Source organism: Hyperolius riggenbachi, chromosome 1, assembly GCF_040937935.1.
Source record: "Hyperolius riggenbachi isolate aHypRig1 chromosome 1, aHypRig1.pri, whole genome shotgun sequence".
Classification (NCBI taxonomy): Eukaryota; Metazoa; Chordata; class Amphibia; order Anura; family Hyperoliidae; genus Hyperolius; species Hyperolius riggenbachi.
Genome location: NC_090646.1, coordinates 92,690,115 through 92,707,881, shown reverse-complemented (window position 1 = coordinate 92,707,881; position 17,767 = coordinate 92,690,115). Strand labels below are relative to the sequence as shown.

The 17,767-nt window shown below is 47.1% G+C and overlaps 1 protein-coding gene and 1 long non-coding RNA gene across 6 annotated transcripts in view; one reads left to right on the top strand and one right to left on the bottom strand.

The window, feature by feature from the left end:
• Window positions 1-17,767, top strand: part of SORCS2 (sortilin related VPS10 domain containing receptor 2) — a 1,283,452-nt gene that overhangs the window by 915,321 nt on the left and 350,364 nt on the right. The gene's annotated exons all lie outside the window — the stretch shown is intronic.
• The window catches only part of LOC137563877 (uncharacterized), a 53,399-nt gene continuing 36,346 nt past the window's right edge, over window positions 715-17,767 (bottom strand). Inside the window, exon 3 of the long non-coding RNA XR_011030460.1 lies at window positions 715-953. This is a non-coding gene — a long non-coding RNA (uncharacterized lncRNA). The remainder of the gene's footprint in view (window positions 954-17,767) is intronic.

Genomic DNA, 17,767 nt, shown 5'->3' with positions numbered 1-17,767 from the left:
TTAAACCAGAGAAAAGCGATCCTCAGCTTGTGCGGCTTACATGTTCTTTTCTAAATATTAATGAAACATTGTGTCACAAATACGGTTATCTTTTTGTTCAAAACCCCCAGCGGTGCGGAAGGAAATAAAACAGCCTAATAAATTCGAATGAGAGTATACTAGCATAAGGAAGAACTTCATCAGCTGGATCATTTACTATTTATGTAAAAGTAAACTTGAAACCTCCATAATCAAAATAAAGAAATCTCTAGCAAAAGCCTTGCTTCTAGATGGGGGACTAGCTGTAGCTTAATCTTGAGAACCCTCTTAACTGGGAGCAAACTTACTGTTTGCCCTAAATCAAAACAAGTGAAAACACAAGCAAATATTTTACTGCTCAGAAATTAGATCATTTATTTGTCAGCCATAGCCATGTGGTTCCCAGAGTCAACCAGAGGTCATGATGACTTTTGCGTTCTGTGTGTGCAGATTTACAAAACAAAAGACTTGTTCTAAGGCCCCGTTCACACTGCACGCATTTCCAGCCGTGTTTTGGAAACGCGTGCAGGTGGCCGACACGCACGACATCAGACATTGCATAGAGTGCCATGTCTGATGTTCACACTGCATGAGTTCCGGACCTGTGCGTTCCGGGAACGCATGCTGCACGCATTTTTTGTAAAAACGCGTGGCTGTCCCATTCACTTTTCAACGATGGGATCAGCCACGCAACGCACACAAACGCGGATGGCGTGCGTTCGCATGCGTTGCGTTCCGCATGCGTGGCCATCTGCGTTTGTGATGTGAACGGGGCCTTACTGATTTCTTCTGTAACCGAAAGAGTTTCCAGCAGAAAATGCTACAAGGATGTATCAACCTGCTCTTGCTCCAGAAAGTACTTGAACGAGTGCCCTGTTGATTTTGTTGCATGAAAGTGAATGTTTCAATTTTAGAAATGCATAGTTGTCTGCAAACTGAAATGAAAAGTTTATTGTTAATAAAATTAGCAAAATTACTTGTGAAGCAGTGATATATAATTACAGCAGTTTTGTTAACAAAAAGGGCAATGGTTGAGGGGGTCCAGTGTTATAGCGTGGAACACCGCTTTGATGGATTTATCCAGGTGATCCAAATTAATGTTAACCTGTTTCTAAGCATGCATTAAAAACCTGGAATCATAGAGACACAGACTCCATCTCTCATAGATTCATAATTAACAAGTCCTTTATTGGCATGTAATCCTTGATATTTATAGATTACATGACGTACAAATGATGTTTATTAATTTTTAGGGAGTGTTTATTGGTTAGTAGAGGTGTGCATAATTATTTAGAAGGTGTGTTATGGGTGTACATATTTAACATAATTAACTATGTTGCAATCGACCAAACTCAATCCTGTAATGTATGCTCTGGGTGAAGCTGTCCTTGCAGCCTTCCTCTTAACAGCGTCTATGCTGCTGACCTTCACCGCTGACTTACATCACTCGAACAGAGCTGGAACATTCCAGGAACAGAGCTCAACCGATTACAGCACATTTCAACAAATTACATGTAGCAAGTTACATAAAAATACACAGTATAAAGTAATATATATAAATGAATATTGAAGGAAATGAGCAATGACTGTTTGGGGGAGGGGTGTAATCAATCAATCCTGGATTAAAATCAATAACCTATGAGGTAAAGAATGTTATTCAATACCTAATCAATAATATGCCTATGACAGCTCCCTCCTCTGGATCACATTATTTACCGAAGCTAACCATAGGGTTTCAATTTGAGAAAATTTGAACTAATTAGTTTTCAATACAGGCTGTTAGGATTGAAATCTAAACTACTCTAGTACTAATGTATCATTATCCCCTAAATTGGTTTATTAAACTGAACTAACTCTTAACATGACACTACCCAAACTCTAGGGCCCAACTTTAATACTGAAACCCACCCCCCTCTGTGGCTGATTCAATCATTGATTGTAAATTGGCATTAAAACCCTAATATTATTCTGGGGGGGGGAAACACACAACACTCTGGAAATTATTTCAGAAAAAACAAACACATTCAGGAATAATTATTATGAATGCGCCTAAAATCATACCTCATACGGTATAATAGAACAACAGTGTTAGAATTTCCCACATCATTTCCCCCCAAATGACAAATAAAAAAAATATCTGGAAAAGGAAAAACCTGCAATAAATGAATAAAAACATTAACCAGCTTTCCCATCGCATTTCCCTTATGCCGTACCAATAGATAGAAAAATGTAAATAGATAAAGCAAGATGTTCCCCATTTCACTGTCACTAGCCCTTCTTTGAGACCAGAATGTAAAAGAATGGCCCACAGTCCAAACAATCTTTCTGCGATGAGAGGACTGCAGTCCAAGGTTCAAATTGGCTTCCATTCTCTAGTGCAGGCAAACTAGTTGTAACCTAGCACTCTCTTCTATCAGGGGGGCTAGGTACGCTGTCACTATCATCCTGATGAAAGTCTTTTACAGATAGAAGTGCTTCCTCAGAATCCTGCAAGACCAAATTCTTCAGGCTGTGGCAAGCCACTCTTCAGGGATTTTACACCTGTTTCACCCTCTTTGTTCGGGGTGTTTATACCTGCTTCGCCCCCTTTACCTGGTACCTTCCTTAATCTCTTTAGATTACAAGGGTGGATCCTTTTCCCGCTGCTGTAGTGGATCCCTCTCTATGGACAACCATCCTGGTCACAGCTACCACTCTCGTCAAAGGCCCAAAAAGGAAAATCGCCTTGTTCACTACCTGTGGACAGGTGCTGGTCTATGATCACATCTCCTGCCTCCGAAAAGACATATACTGTCACCTGCAGAAGTGTGAAAATAAAAACACATCGCCATATTGGTCATTCAATTTATCAACAATTTTCTATTACATTTTTTATCCCCTATAAAGCCGGGAGCAAACCACAAATCTGACCCGTGACTCTGACTTCCCCGATTACATCAAAAGAAAAACGCAGAAAAAACATAGCAACCTTCCCCCGGAAAATCGATAAATTGAATGACCAATATGGTGATGTGTTTTTATTTTCACACTTCTGCAGGTGACAGTGTATGTCTTTTCAGAGGCAGGAGATGTGATCATAGACCAGCACCTGTCCACAGGTAGTGAACAAGGCGATTTTCCTTTTTGGGCCTTTGACGAGCAAGTTACATAAAAATACACAGTATAAAGTAATATATATATATGAATATTGACGGAAATGAGCAATGACTGTTTGGGGGAGGGGTCTAATCAATCAATCCTGGATTAAAATCAATAACCTATGAGGTAAAGAATGTTATTCAATACCTAATCAATAATATGCCTATGACACCAGCACCTGTGACTGCAGATAGGACCAGAGCAGTGGGGGGAAGGGGGCAACTACTAACCTTCCTATCTCCTTCGATACAGGGGTCCAACCTCCAGATCAGGTGGTTTTGTGGCTACATTTGTTATAGAAGTGAAGGGCACGATGGCCAAACTTATTTTATGACCGTTGCAGGATGAATCCCCCGGCTATGACAGTCACCAGAGGAGGGGAAGGAAGTGAAGGAATGTGAACATTGGGTTGTTTGGTAGCAGGAAAAAAGGGCGCAGGGCGAGGGTGGACGAAAAGGGCGCCACCATAGACTTTAATACAATTATTGCTAATGCAGTGAAAAAAGCTGAAAAAAGGGTGCCGCGAAAAATAACATTAACAACATTAGAACATTATAGTTTTTGAAGTAGTTATTGTTTTAGAAGCTTGCAACGTATAGTTTTTGTCATATTATCTTGCTTATATGTACAGATTTTACGCTATCAAAGATATTATCGTTTCTATGTGTAAAAGGGTGTTTCTGTAGAGGGAGTGGTTTGGGTTAGGCAACACCAGGGGGAGTGGTTGGGGTTAGGAAACACCCGGGTGGCGGTTAGTTTTAGGCAACACCAGGGGTGGTGGTTAGGGTTAGGCACCACCGGGGGGGGGGGAGGGGTAATTAGGGTTAGGCACCACTGGGGTGGTGGTTAGGGTTTGGCAACACCAGGTGGGGGGTTAGGGTTAGGCACCACCAGGGGAGTGGTTAGTTTTAGGCACCAGCAGGGGAGGGTTCTGTGTGAGAATAGGGTTGGGTTAAGCTGTATTGTTGAATTACGTAACGATTTTTAATGTTAATATATTTTCATTATTATTTCCCACCTGTAATTACAATGGTATTTACCGTTAAAGTGAACCTCCGGGCTAAAAATCTACGCAGCAGAACTTTTAAGGATTGGTGTTTCTTTAACAGTTTCACAGCATCAGAATTTTGTTTTTCTTACCAAAGCATCATTTTTAGCTGCATTTTTAGTTTAGCCCCACCCATCAAAGAAAAAAAGCCCGGGCTTTTTTTCCCTGATGCTGTGAACAGCATGATGGGATTTCCTATGTTGTTAATCACGTTGCCTAGCAACTGGGAGGGGTGATCAGCACACAGGACAGTTGGAACTGTGTCTCATGCTCCCTGTCACCTCTTTTCAACCAAAAAGATGGCTGCCATCATGAAATCAAAAATTTGCTTGTTCTTTTAAAACAGTGTAGGTAAGAGATTAATTTACCTATCTATTTTAATTAACATAACTAATGTAACTTAATGACACTATGACAGTATGTTTGTTTAGACTGGAGTTCCTCTTTAACCAAGTTTGACAAAGATGTTTATCGTTATCAGATTTCGTTATCCACCCGTACCATTTCGTTGCCAAGCTCTTTTTTCACTGCGCCCTTTTTTCATGCACGCGGTTGTTTCCATCAAAGTTTAACAGCAGAGGTCCATCATTTGTAGTTATTTCCTTGGTCACATGGGCGCAACTAGAGGAGAGCCGCACCTGCATTCGCAGGGTGCCTAGAGCTGTAAATCATAATATCATCATTTTTTTTTTCGCTTCAGTGTCTCTTTAAGTATAGTCCCCTGTATTAGAAGGTTAGTAGTTGAGGCCCCCTCAACTACTAACCTTCTAATACAGGGGACTATACTTAAAGAGACACTGAAGCAAAAAAAAAAATGATGATATTATGATTTGTATGTGTAGCACAGCTAAGAAATAAAACATTAAGATCAGATACATCAGTGTAATTGTTTCCAGTACAGGAAGAGTTGAGAAACTCCAGTTGTTATCTCTATGCAAACAAGCCATTAAGCTCTCCGACTAAGTTAGTCATGGAGAGGGCTGTTATCTGACTTTTATTATCTCAACTGTTCCTGGACTATTTACTTTTCCTCTGCTAGAGGAGAGGTCATTACTTCACAGACTGCTCTGAAAGACTCATTTTGAATGCTGAGTGTTGTGTAATCTGCACATATTATAAAAATGATGCAATGTAAGAAAAAACACTATATACCTGAAAATGAAAGTATGAGAATATTTTCTTTGCTGCTAATCTTCTAGTAATTATTCATAGTACACAACCAATTCATTATATCATATATTTTTTTTCGCTTCAGTGTCTCTTTAAGATCAAGTGTTTTTGTGCCTATAATTGTTATTTGGTGTGAAGATCATGATGGCAACAGCTGTTTTATGATTCTTGTGAGATGGGCCTCAAGGTTGTGAAGAGAGCACAAGGCTAGGCAAGGGAAGGCGGTAAACATTGGGGTGCCCCATCAAAATTTCTCTGGGGGGCCCCATGATTTGCAGTTACACCCCTGCTTGGATTTATGGTATTATTTTATGGATTCTTTAAAGAAGAACTGTAGTGAAAATAACGTAATTAATAAATTGCGTATTTTTTTGTACAATGTTCATTCATAAATTATTTAATCAGTGTTTCGCCATTGTAAAATCTTTCCTCTCCCGATTTACTTGCTACAATTTATCACAGGTCGGGAGAGCTTAAAGCGGATCCGAGAGGAAAAACTAACTATAACAAGTAACTTGTCTATATATCTTATGTACAGTTTAGATGGTTTAAACAGCAAATCTAGCTGCAAACAGCTTTAATAGAATATGATTATTTCTTCCTGTGATACAATGACAGCAGCCATGTTGTTTGTAAACATTACACAGAGGCAGGCTTATCTGCACCATCAGCACTCAGACTGAAAAAACCGAATCCCCCCTCCTCCTCCCTCCTCCCCTCTGCCTCTGAAATCTCTGGCTAGTAATACCTCCCCCTTCTTCTGCCCAGACTGAGCTCCCATAAGCCCTTGCTACTGCCAAGGCTCTCTGAAAACGGTGGGTGGGGCTTATTTAGTTTATAGGGAATTAGAGTATTAAAACAAAAACTTGTGTGGCTTGAGGAATGCCCTATAAACTATAGGAAAGGAACACAATTATGCAATGAGTAAAAGTTAATCTCGGATCTACTTTAAGGTATGTCAGGTAATCTCTGTGGAATGTTTGGTTAGTGGGAGAAGTCATTACAAAATATACCTGGTCTCACAAAATGCTCTGGGAGGGAAAATTCCGCATAGCTAATGAGTCCTATGCTAAGCATCAGTGGGAGGGCGGGGTTATATACCAATATACAGCAATATATAGATATAGGAAGTGTTTTAACTGTTACAGGACTGCATGGGCGTGATCGCGGCGGCAGCCCCAGGACCGCCTAACACCGATTGGCATAAAGTCCTAGGGTGGGGATTTGCAGGAGATCACGCGCGCCAAAGTGCACACATCTCCGCTTGGATGACGGATGCTCCACGATCGGCACTAGGAGACTTTTAAACGGGGAAACTGCTGTCTATTCAGGCTGTACAGCACCGCGATCTACAGCAGAGCTGTCCTAGGGACAGCCGTATCATAGGCTGGCAGAGGGAGGGAAGGAGTATAGAAATAATAAAGTAAACAGCAAAACGTATTTAAAGAGAATCTGTATTGTTAAAATCGCTCAAAAGTAAACATACCAGTGCGTTAGGGGACATCTCCTATTACCCTCTGTCACAATTTCGCCGCTCCTCGCCGCATTAAAAGTGGTTAAAAACAGTTTTAAAAAGTTTGTTTGTAAACAAACAAAATGGCCACCAAAACAGGAAGTAGGTTGATGTACAGTATGTCCACACATAGAAAATACATCCATACATAAGCAGGCTGTATACAGCATTCCTTTTGAATCTCAAGAGATCATTTGTGTGTTTCTTTCCCCCATGCACTGAAGTTTCAGGCTGCTCTTTTCTTCCTGCAAACAGCTTTGCCCTTGTTTGTAATTCCTCAGTATGTGAAAGCCCAGCCAGCTCAGAGGACGATTTATCCAGCTGATTAGAGCAGCTTCTCTCTTCTCTCTTATCTAAATAACACACAGGCAGTGTGCATAGAGGGGCCAGAAAGGGTGAGTTCATAGCAGAACCACAACACTGAAGAACTTGGCAGCCTTCCAGACACAGGCCGACAAGTCTGACAGGGGAAAGATACATTGATTTATTACAGAGACTGTCATAGTAGAAAGTGCTGCAGTAAGCCACAACACATTAGAATAGCTTTTGGAACATGTAGGATGATAAAAAACAGGATGCAATTTTTGTTACGGAGTCTCTTTAAAAAATAAACAGATAAATAATCATACAAAAATATATAAACATCCCAAGATTGATCACAGCCCACCAACAGAGATTTCAGAAAAGGGGGAGGGGATCACTTGTGTGCTGAGTTGTACGGCCTTGCAGCGAGGCCTTAAAGCTGCAGTGGCCTATTTTGTAAAAAATGGCCTAGTCACTAGGAGGGTTTAAGCCCAGGGTCCTCAAGTGGTTAAAGCTGAGACCGGAAAAAAATACTGTAAAAGTGGGTATCCTGAATCATTTACTGCATTTTAATATATGTCACTACAGTGCCTCTTTTAGTGGAAATGGTTTAAACTATTAAAAATAAACATGCCCCCAGGTTCCCAAAGTTTTGCTTTCACACCGATGCGGTGCAGATCGGCAATTTACCGTAGCCTACCACTAGGGCAATAAAAGTCTATGAGGTAGTTCACATTGCCTGCGGTTCTCTGCGCCAGAAATACCCTATCTAATGTGAGTGGATACCTATGTTACTGTGCGGCTCCTGTGGTGACATGGGGCAGACCAGAAGTCACGCAGGTCTATGGTGACGCATGTTTTTTAAAATGACTGCCGCAAGTTTTGCACGTTGCGCATGCGCGGAAATGTATTTTAGCAATATGCTTCCGCGCATGTGATTGCTTTTACCACAGAAAGTGAGTGTCACTTCCTGCTTGGCTGGCTGCCAGACGGGGATTACAGCGTACTAATGTAGTAATCTCTGAAGGCCCGCTATCACCAATTTGCAGTGTGAAACCGGCCTTAGGCTTCCATAAAGCTTTCTTTGACCTTGCATACTGTAGCAGAAAACCTGCTATTTATGTGAATTTTCTGGGGAAAGGGTCACCAAAACTTGAGCCCACTGTCTTTTCGTTCCATGTTGCTCCATCCTCATCCGGTCATGGCCATGTCCATTTTTTTGCTGCAGCGCGCCTTGCGCCCCGCAGGTTATAGCCACGCCCATCAACTACCCCGGAACTTGGTTCAGCACCTGCATAGCACCCCCCCCCCAAAAAAAAATCCTGGAGCCGCCACTGTCCTCATTTGTCCCTCTTTCAGGACTTTGTCCCTTTTTTCTCTGTAGAGATGGCCCGAACGGTTCACCGGCGAATGGTTTCCGGCGAACCCCCGGGGTTCGCGATCGCAGAGAACCGCGAACTTTACCGGAAGTTCGATTCACCCCCATAGTGCATTATGAGGGTCAACTTTGACCCTCTACATCACAGTCAGCAGGCACATTGTAGCCAATGAGGCTATACTCCCTCCTGGAATTAACTGATTCACAGCCATTATTGTTACAACCAGATGAAGGCGCTAAGCAAGTTTCACCACCTCATATGTCTGAGTTAGGCGGCGACACTATGGATGTAACATATGAGGATGAAGTACCTGCTGTTGGTGCAGTTTTGGAGGTGTCTGAGGCAAGCGAAGCTGGGCAGGAGGATTATGATGATGACGATGATACGGATAACACGTGAGATCCTAAGCGACAAGATGACCAAGGGGACAGTTCAGAGGGGGAGCCAGAGAGGAGTAGGAGGAGATGAGTTGCTGAAAGAAGGAGGGGAAGCTCGTTATCAGAAACAGTTGGTGGCAGTGTCCGGCACCAGCCAACATGCTCTTCAACATCAGCTGCTGATGCCACCATAGTGCCATCACCCCAGGGGGCTCAGTGGTTTGGAAATGTTTTAATGTGTCTGCCTCAGATCAGAGCAATGCTATCTGTTCTCTCTGCCTCCAAAAATTGAGCTGTGGAAAGGCCAACACCCACGTAGGAACAACTGCCTTACGAAGGTACCTGCAGAAAAGGCACAAACTGCAATGGGAAGAGCACCTGAGCAAAAACAGCACACAAAAGCAAAGCCACCCTCATTCTCCTCTTCCTCCTTCAGGTGCAGCATCTTCAGCCGCTTTCTCCCTTGCACCTTCACAGCCATCCTCCTCCACTCTGCCTCTGCCCTTGAGCGGTTCCTGCTCCTCTGCCCACAGCAGGCAGGTGTCCGTGAAGGAAATCTTTGAGCGGAAGAAGCCAATTTCTGCCAGTCACCCCTTGCCCAGCCTCTGACAGCTGGCTTGGCGGAACTGTTAGTTCGCCAGCTGTTACCATACCAGCTGGTGGACTCTGAGGCCTTCCGTAAATGTGTGGCCTTTGGGACACTGCAGTGGAAGATGCCAGGCCGCAATTATTTCTCTAAAAAGGCGATACCCAAACTGTACCATAAAGTGGAGAGGCAAGTGGTGTCATCTCTGGCACACAGCGTAGGGTCAAGGGTCCACCTGACTAAGGATGCCTGGTCTGCCAAGCTTGGTCAGGGCAGGTTCACTACTTACACAGCCCATTGGGTCAACCTGGTGACCAATGGCAAGCAGGGAGTACGTGGCTGTGCAGCGGACCAACTTGTGACACCTCCACGGCTTGCAGGCAGGCCTCCTGCCACCTCCTCTCCTTCTCCTCCTACTCCTCCTGCTACATTCTCTTCGAAATCGTCCTTCTCCTTGGCTGAGTGGCAGTTCCACTCTACTGGTGCTGCGATCTTCTCTCCAGCTACACAGCCCCATCTCCTGGCTGCATGCCAAGTACGACGGTGTCACACCATCTTAGACATGTCTTGCCTCAAAACGGAGAGTCACACTGGACCAGCTCTTCTGGCTGCTCTTAACAAACAGGTGGATCAGTGGTTGACCCAGCACCAGCTGGAGATCGGCAACGTGGTGTGTGACAACGACAGCAATCTCATTTCCGCTTTGAAAAAGCTGACACATGTACCCTGCATGGCACATGTGCTGAATCTAGTCATTCAAAGATTTGTGTCAAAGTACCCAGGCTTAGAGGACATCCTGAAGCATAGCCGGCCTTTGATATGAGCGACCGGAGCGGTCGCTCAGGGCACCAGCTTCCAAGGGGGCGCCAATAGCTGGTTGTCTATACTGAGGGCACCTACACCTGATTTCCTATACTGCGGGCACCTATAGCTGGCTACCTTTACTGAGGGCTCCAACACCTGGCTACCTATACTGGAGGCACCTACGCCTGGCTACCTATGGGGGGATGGAGACTTTCAACTGACTTCCTATACTGGGGACACCTATGCTTGGCAACCTATATTGAGGGCACCTACACATGAGCTCCTATACTGGGGGCACCTATACCGGGCTACCTACCTATACTGAGCCTGAGGGCGTTGGTGGGGGGGGGCGCACTGCGGCTATAACACGTGGTGCAAATTGTCAGTGCTGTGCTATCATTCTAAATGGGGAAGAGGGGGGGCTAACTGTCCCACTGATTGTTTTTATTAATATTCCTGAAAGGTTCTAGCCTTCATTTTTAAGTGTATTCAGGATAATGCACTCTTTCCATCCATTCGTGGTTATTAATAGTATTTTTCTATTATACATACGTGATGTATCACGGTGATCTGAGCATTTGGCATGATGTGTCACAACGTCAAAAAGGTTGAGAACTACTGTCCTAGGAAATATCTCAGGAGAAAAGGGGAATTACATATGGGCCTGTGTGTGTGTATACGTGCGTGCGTGTGTGTGTATTCACGTGGAAAGAGGATGAAGGGGGGGGGGGGCACAAAAATCCGGTTTCGCTCAGGGCGCGGTGAAACCTAACGGCGGCCCTGTCCTGAAGCAGGCCAGGAAGTTGTGTGGGCATTTCAGGCGGTCTTACACGGCCATGGCACGCTTTGTGGACATTCAGCGGAGAAACAACTTGCCGGTGAGGCGCTTGATATGCGATAGCCCGACTCGCTGGAATTCGACCCTGGTCATGCTCTCTCGCCTGCTAGAACAGGAGAAAGCCGTCACCCAGTACCTGTACAATTACAGTAAAAGGACACAATCTGGGGAGATGGGGATGTTCTGGTCCAACAACTGGACACTGATGCGAAATGCATGCAGGCTCATGCGGCCGTTTGAGGAGGTGACCAACCTGGTGAGTCGCAGTGAAGGCACCATCAGCGACTTGATCCCGTACGCTTACTTCCTGGAGTGTGCCGTGCATACAGTGGTGGATCAAGCTGTGGAGTAGCATGAACAGAAACAGTTACGGAAGGAACAGTTGGTGGAGCAATTTTCATCAGAACCAGATGTTTCCTCAACACCTGTGGCAGCACAGAGGGGGGAGGAGGAGGAAGAGTCGTGTGGGGAAGAGGAGTCAAACTCAGATGATGAGGAAGGTGTTTCTTTGGAGGAGAAGGAGGAGGAGGAGGCGGCAGAAGAACAACCGCAGCAGGCGTCACAGGGGGCTTGTGCTGTCCGACGTTCCCGTGGTATTGTTCGTGGCTGGGGGGAGGAGGAGGACTTACCTGATGTCAATGAGGAAGAGCAAGAGGAGATGGATAGTATGTCTGGATCCAACTTTGTGCAGATGGCGTCTTACATGCTGTCCAGCCTGTTGAGGGACCCCTGTATAAAAAAACTCAAGGGGAATGAGCTGTACTGTGTGGCCACGCTACTAGACCCTCGGTATAGGCACAAAGAGGTGGACATGTTACCAACTCACCAGAAGGCAGAAAGGATGCAGCACATGCAGAACAAGCAGGCAACTATGCTTTACAATGCGTTTAAGGGTGATGTCACAGCACAACAGAATAAAGGTACCACTGCCAGTAATCCTCCTCCCATGTCCACACAGGCAAAGAAAAGGACGCTCCAGCGATCTCATGGTGATTAGTGATGCTCAAATACCCCTTTTTAAAATTCGAGTTTGGTCGAATTCGAATAGTAAATTATTCGAGGTCAGTCGAATATTCGAGTCGAATAATTTTTACTATTCGATTCGACCTCGGACTTCGAGCTCACTATTCGAGTCGGTATTCGAGCTCACTATTCGAGCTGACTATTCGAATTGGCCTTAAATAGCTTCCAACACTTGTTTTGAGGGTGAATGATGCAAGAAACATCTTTTTTTCCAAGTAACAACAGCAAGTGATTATGTGGGGATGTTCCTTTAAAAAAAAATGTGGAAAGAGAAGTTGTGTCCTAAATTTTGTTCAGTAGTGTTACTGTATATACTTGTTCTTCTTCTTCTTTATCTTTCTTCTTCTTCTAGATCTTCTTCTTCTATATCTTCTTCTTCTTCTTCTTCTTCTTCTTCTTCTTCTTCATCATCTTCTTCTTCTTCTTCTTCTTCTTCATCATCTTCTTCTTCATCTTCTTCATCTTCTTCTTCATCTTCATCTTCATCTTCTTCTTCATCTTCATCTTCTTCATCTTCTTCTTCTTCATCTTCTTCATCTTCTTCTTCTTCATCTTCTTCTTCTTCATCTTCTTCTTCTTCATCTTCTTCTTCTTCATCTTCTTCATCTTCTTCTTCTTCATCTTCTTCATCTTCTTCTTCTTCTTCTTCATCTTCTTCTTCTTCATCTTCTTCTTCTTCATCTTCTTCATCTTCTTCTTCTTTTTCATCTTCTTTTTCATCTTCTTCTTCATCTTCTTCTTCATCTTCTTCTTCTTCATCTTCTTCATCTTCTTCTTCTTTATCTTCTTCTTCTTTTTCATCTTCTTCTTCATCATCTTCACGTATTTCTCTTTTCAATTTTTTTTTAAAGAAATGCAGCTATTTTTGAGCGTAACAAATAGCTGGTGGGCGCACGCATGTTGGAAGCGCCATTGTATGTGCTCCCTGGCAGTGGAAACACAAAGACAGCAGGAGGTAAATTCAGCAGCAGGAGGAGGAGGATGAGTGTGTGGCAGCAGGCAGTCAATGAGGCAGGCAGCTCGCCGTGACATAATAGCCCTGGTACCTAGCGGTGATACCAGGGCTGTAAATAAACACAACAGGAGGTCCCAGACAGCGGTCGTGCAGCCCACATTGTGTCCAATACACAACTGGGACAACACAGTTTTCAACCCGGGCACCTCAGAAAAATTAAACCTTTTTTTTTTTTTAATGGTTTTTTGGTTTTTGGTTTTACAACCAATATAGCTATTGTTTGACGTAATAGCTGGTGGCAGAGTGGCAGCAGAAGAAGGTAATTCTGTGTACCCTGGCAGTGGGAAACACAGACAGACAGCAGCAGCAGGAGGAGGAATGGAGGAGTAGGCGAGCAGCTATTGTTTGACGTAATAGCTGGTGGCAGAGTGGCAGCAGAAGGTAAATCATCTGTGTACCCTGGCAGTGGGAAACACAGACAGACAGCAGCAGCAGCAGCAGGAGGAGGTGTGGAGGAGCAGTGTGAGTGTGGCAGCAGGTAGGCAGCGTGACATAATAGCCCTGGTACCTAGCGGTGATACCAGGGCTGTAAATAAACACAACAGGAGGTCCCAGACAGCGGTCGTGCAGCCCACATTGTGTCCAATACACAACTGGGACAACACAGTTTTCAACCCGGGCACCTCAGAAAAATTAAACCTTTTTTTTTTTTTAATGGTTTTTTGGTTTTTGGTTTTACAACCAATATAGCTATTGTTTGACGTAATAGCTGGTGGCAGAGTGGCAGCAGAAGAAGGTAATGCTGTGTACCCTGGCAGTGGGAAACACAGACAGACAGCAGCAGCAGGAGGAGGAATGGAGGAGTAGGCGAGCAGCTATTGTTTGACGTAATAGCTGGTGGCAGAGTGGCAGCAGAAGGTAAATCATCTGTGTACCCTGGCAGTGGGAAACACAGACAGACAGCAGCAGCAGCAGCAGGAGGAGGTGTGGAGGAGCAGTGTGAGTGTGGCAGCAGGTAGGCAGCGTGACATAATAGCCCTGGTACCTAGCGGTGATACCAGGGCTGTAAATAAACACAACAGGAGGTCCCAGACAGCGGTCGTGCAGCCCACATTGTGTCCAATACACAACTGGGACAACACAGTTTTCAACCCGGGCACCTCAGAAAAATTAAACCTTTTTTTTTTTTTAATGGTTTGTTTGGGTTTTGGTTTTGCAACCAATATAGCTATTGTTTGACGTAATAGCTGGTGGCAGAGTGGCAGCAGAAGAAGGTAATTCTGTGTACCCTGGCAGTGGGAAACACAGACAGACAGCAGCAGCAGGAGGAGGAATGGAGGAGTAGGCGAGCAGCTATTGTTTGACGTAATAGCTGGTGGCAGAGTGGCAGCAGAAGGTAAATCATCTGTGTACCCTGGCAGTGGGAAACACAGACAGACAACAGCAGCAGCAGCAGGAGGAGGTGTGGAGGAGCAGTGTGAGTGTGGCAGCAGGTAGGCAGCGTGACATAATAGCCCTGGTACCTAGCGGTGATACCAGGGCTGTAAATAAACACAACAGGAGGTCCCAGACAGCGGTCGTGCAGCCCACATTGTGTCCAATACACAACTGGGACAACACAGTTTTCAACCCGGGCACCTCCGAAAAATTAAACCTTTTATTTTTTTTAATGGTTTGTTTGGTTTTGGTTTTGCAACCAATATAGCTATTGTTTGACGTAATAGCTGGTGGCAGAGTGGCAGCAGAAGAAGGTAATTCTGTGTACCCTGGCAGTGGGAAACACAGACAGACAGCAGAAGGGCAGTACACAGCAGCCCACTGTAGGTGTAAAATGTGTGGCTGCAGGCGACGTAATAGTCAAAGTGAACCAGGCTGGCTTAGTAAGCAGGAGCCAGGAGGTGGTAAAGGGTGGTAAGGCACATTAACGATGGTTCCGGCAGCCAGTTCATGTCCCCCTCTCGCCGACAACAGGGGCCAGGAACTCGCCTTCCACCCACGCCTGGTTCATCTTGAGAAACGTCAGTCTGTCCACAGACTTGTGAGACAGACGTGAGCGTTTCTCGGTGACCACGCCACCAGCTGCACTGAAGCAGCGCTCGGACAGCACGCTGGAAGGGGGGCAGGACAGCACTTCCAGGGCGTACTGCGCCAGCTCGCTCCAGATCTCCATGCGCTTGACCCAATACTCCATGGGATCAACAGGGGCATCGCTGTCAAGCCCGCTGTACGACCCCATGTAGTCAGCCACCATGCGGGTCAGGCGCTGGCTGTGACCGGAGGAGGATGCTGCTGCATGCATCTCCTCTCTAGTCACTGCTGCCGGAGCCTCTACAGTCCTGTAGAGCTCGTGGCTGAGAGACAGCAGGTCTGTGGGGCGCTTGCTGCTGCTGGATGCAGGCACCTGCTGCTGCCTCTGTGCTGGCTGCTGGACAGTGGGGGTGGAAGGCTGGGGGAAGGCTTCCTCCAAGCGCTCAACAAGGGCCTGCTGCAAGCTCCTTATTTGTTGCGCTGGGTCTCCTCCTGCAGGCGGCAGGAACTGGCTCAACTTCCCCTTGAGGCGTGGGTCCAACATCATGCTGATCCAGATGTCCTCCCTCTGCTTCATCTGGATCACCCTGGGGTCCCTGCGCAGGCACGTCAGCATGTGCGCTGCCATTGGGAAGAGGCGGGCCACGTCTGCTGGCACATCGACGTCAGTGCTGTCCTCATCCTCCTCCTCTGCCGCCTCATCCTCTCTCCACCCCCGCACCAACTCAGCTGCGCTGTGCTGATCCCCCTCATCAGCAGCCAGGTCAGGGACCTCCACCAAGTCCTCCTCCTCCTCCCCCTCAGAGGTGGACTGCGCAGCTGGTTGCCGCTCCTGCTGGTCCAAGGCTGCCGCTCCCTGTTCCAGCAAAGCATCGAGGGCCCTGTTCAGCAGAGAAACCAGGGGCACCCACTCGCAGACCATAGCATGGTCCCTGCTCACCATGTTTGTGGCCTGCAGGAAGGGAGCCAGCACAAAGCACACCTGCTGCATGTGCCTCCAGTCATCATCGGGGACGATGGACGGGATGTTGCTGGTCTTGTCCCTTCTCTGAGCTGCGGAAACAGTGGCCAGGGCAAGGTACTGGTTGACAGCGTGCCTCTGTTCAACCAGACGCTCCAACATCGCCAGGGTGGAGTTCCAGCGAGTCGGAACGTCAAGGATCAGCCGATGGCGTGGCAGATCCAGCTCCTTTTGCACGTCTTCCAGGCTCGCACAGGCTGCAGCCGAGCGCCGGAAGTGACGCACAACATTCCTTGCCGTTTCCAGCAGTTCGCCCATCCCCTGGTAGGTGCGCAGGAACTTCTGCACCACCAGGTTCAGCACGTGGGCAAGACAGGGGATGTGGGTCAGGTTTCCCCTGTCTATTGCGGCAACCAGATTGGCCCCATTGTCGGCCACCACCTCTCCGACTCTGAGGCCTCTGGGGGTCAGCCAAATCCTCTCCTGCTCCTGGAGTTTGGCCAACACATGGGTTGCCGTCAGCTTGGTCTTCCCAAGGCTGACCAAGTGCAGCAGCGCTTGGCAGTGGCGGGCCTTCACGCTGCTGCTGAGGCGGGGGGTTTGGCCAGGTGTGCCGGAGGATGGCAGAGGATCGGAGGAACCTGCTGCAGTTCCCCTGACCCTGCGGGGTGGCACCACCCACTGTGTTGCTGCTGCTGCTGTGCCCGCTGCTGCTCTCCCATCCTCACCCCCTTCCACCAAGCTGACCCAGTGGACAGTGAAGGACAGGTAGCGGCCTGTCCCGAAGCGGCTGCTCCAGGAGTCCATGGTGACGTGGACCCTTTCACCAACCGCGTGCTCCAGCCCTCGCTCCACATTGGCCATCACAAAGCGGTGCAGTGCAGGAATGGCCTTGCGGGCAAAGAAGTGTCTGCTGGGGAGCTGCCAGTCTGGGGCTGCGCAAGCAAGCAGCGCACGAATGTCGCTCCCCTCCTGCACGAGCGTGTACGGCAGGAGTTGGGAGCACATGGCCCGTGCCAGCAAGCCGTTCAGCTGCCGCACGCGACGGCTGCTGGGAGGCAGAGCCCTAACCACCCCCTGGAAGGACTCGCTCAAAAGGCTCTGGCGTGGCCTTTTGCTGGCACGGGAATCAGCAGACACAGCGGAGGAGGCCACTGAGGACTGGCTGCCAGAACAGGCCTCAGTGTCGGCGGCAGGAGTTGCAGAGGGGGGAGGAGCAGTGCGTTTCCGCACTCCTGCTGGTGCTGCTGGAGGAGCAGGAGGGCGGGTGGCTGCTGTTGCTGCTGCTGCTGCTGAAGGCTGTGCAGTGATGGGTGTGGTGCCACTGCCAGCACCAGATGCCTTCAGCCTCTGGAACTCCTCATGCTGGTGGAAATGTTTAGCCGCAAGGTGGTTGATGAGCGAGCTGGTGCAGAACTTTAAGGGGTCTGCACCTCTGCTCAACTTCCGCTGACAGTGGTTGCAAGTGGCGTACTTGCTGTACACAGTGGGCATGGTGAAATATCGCCAGATTGGTGACTTAAACATCCCCCTACGGCATGGAAGCGCTGCTGCCTGTCTCCCTGTGGTGGTTGGGGGGGGGGGGGCTTGGGGGGCTTGGGTGCGGCTGGTGGTGGTACTGGCAGA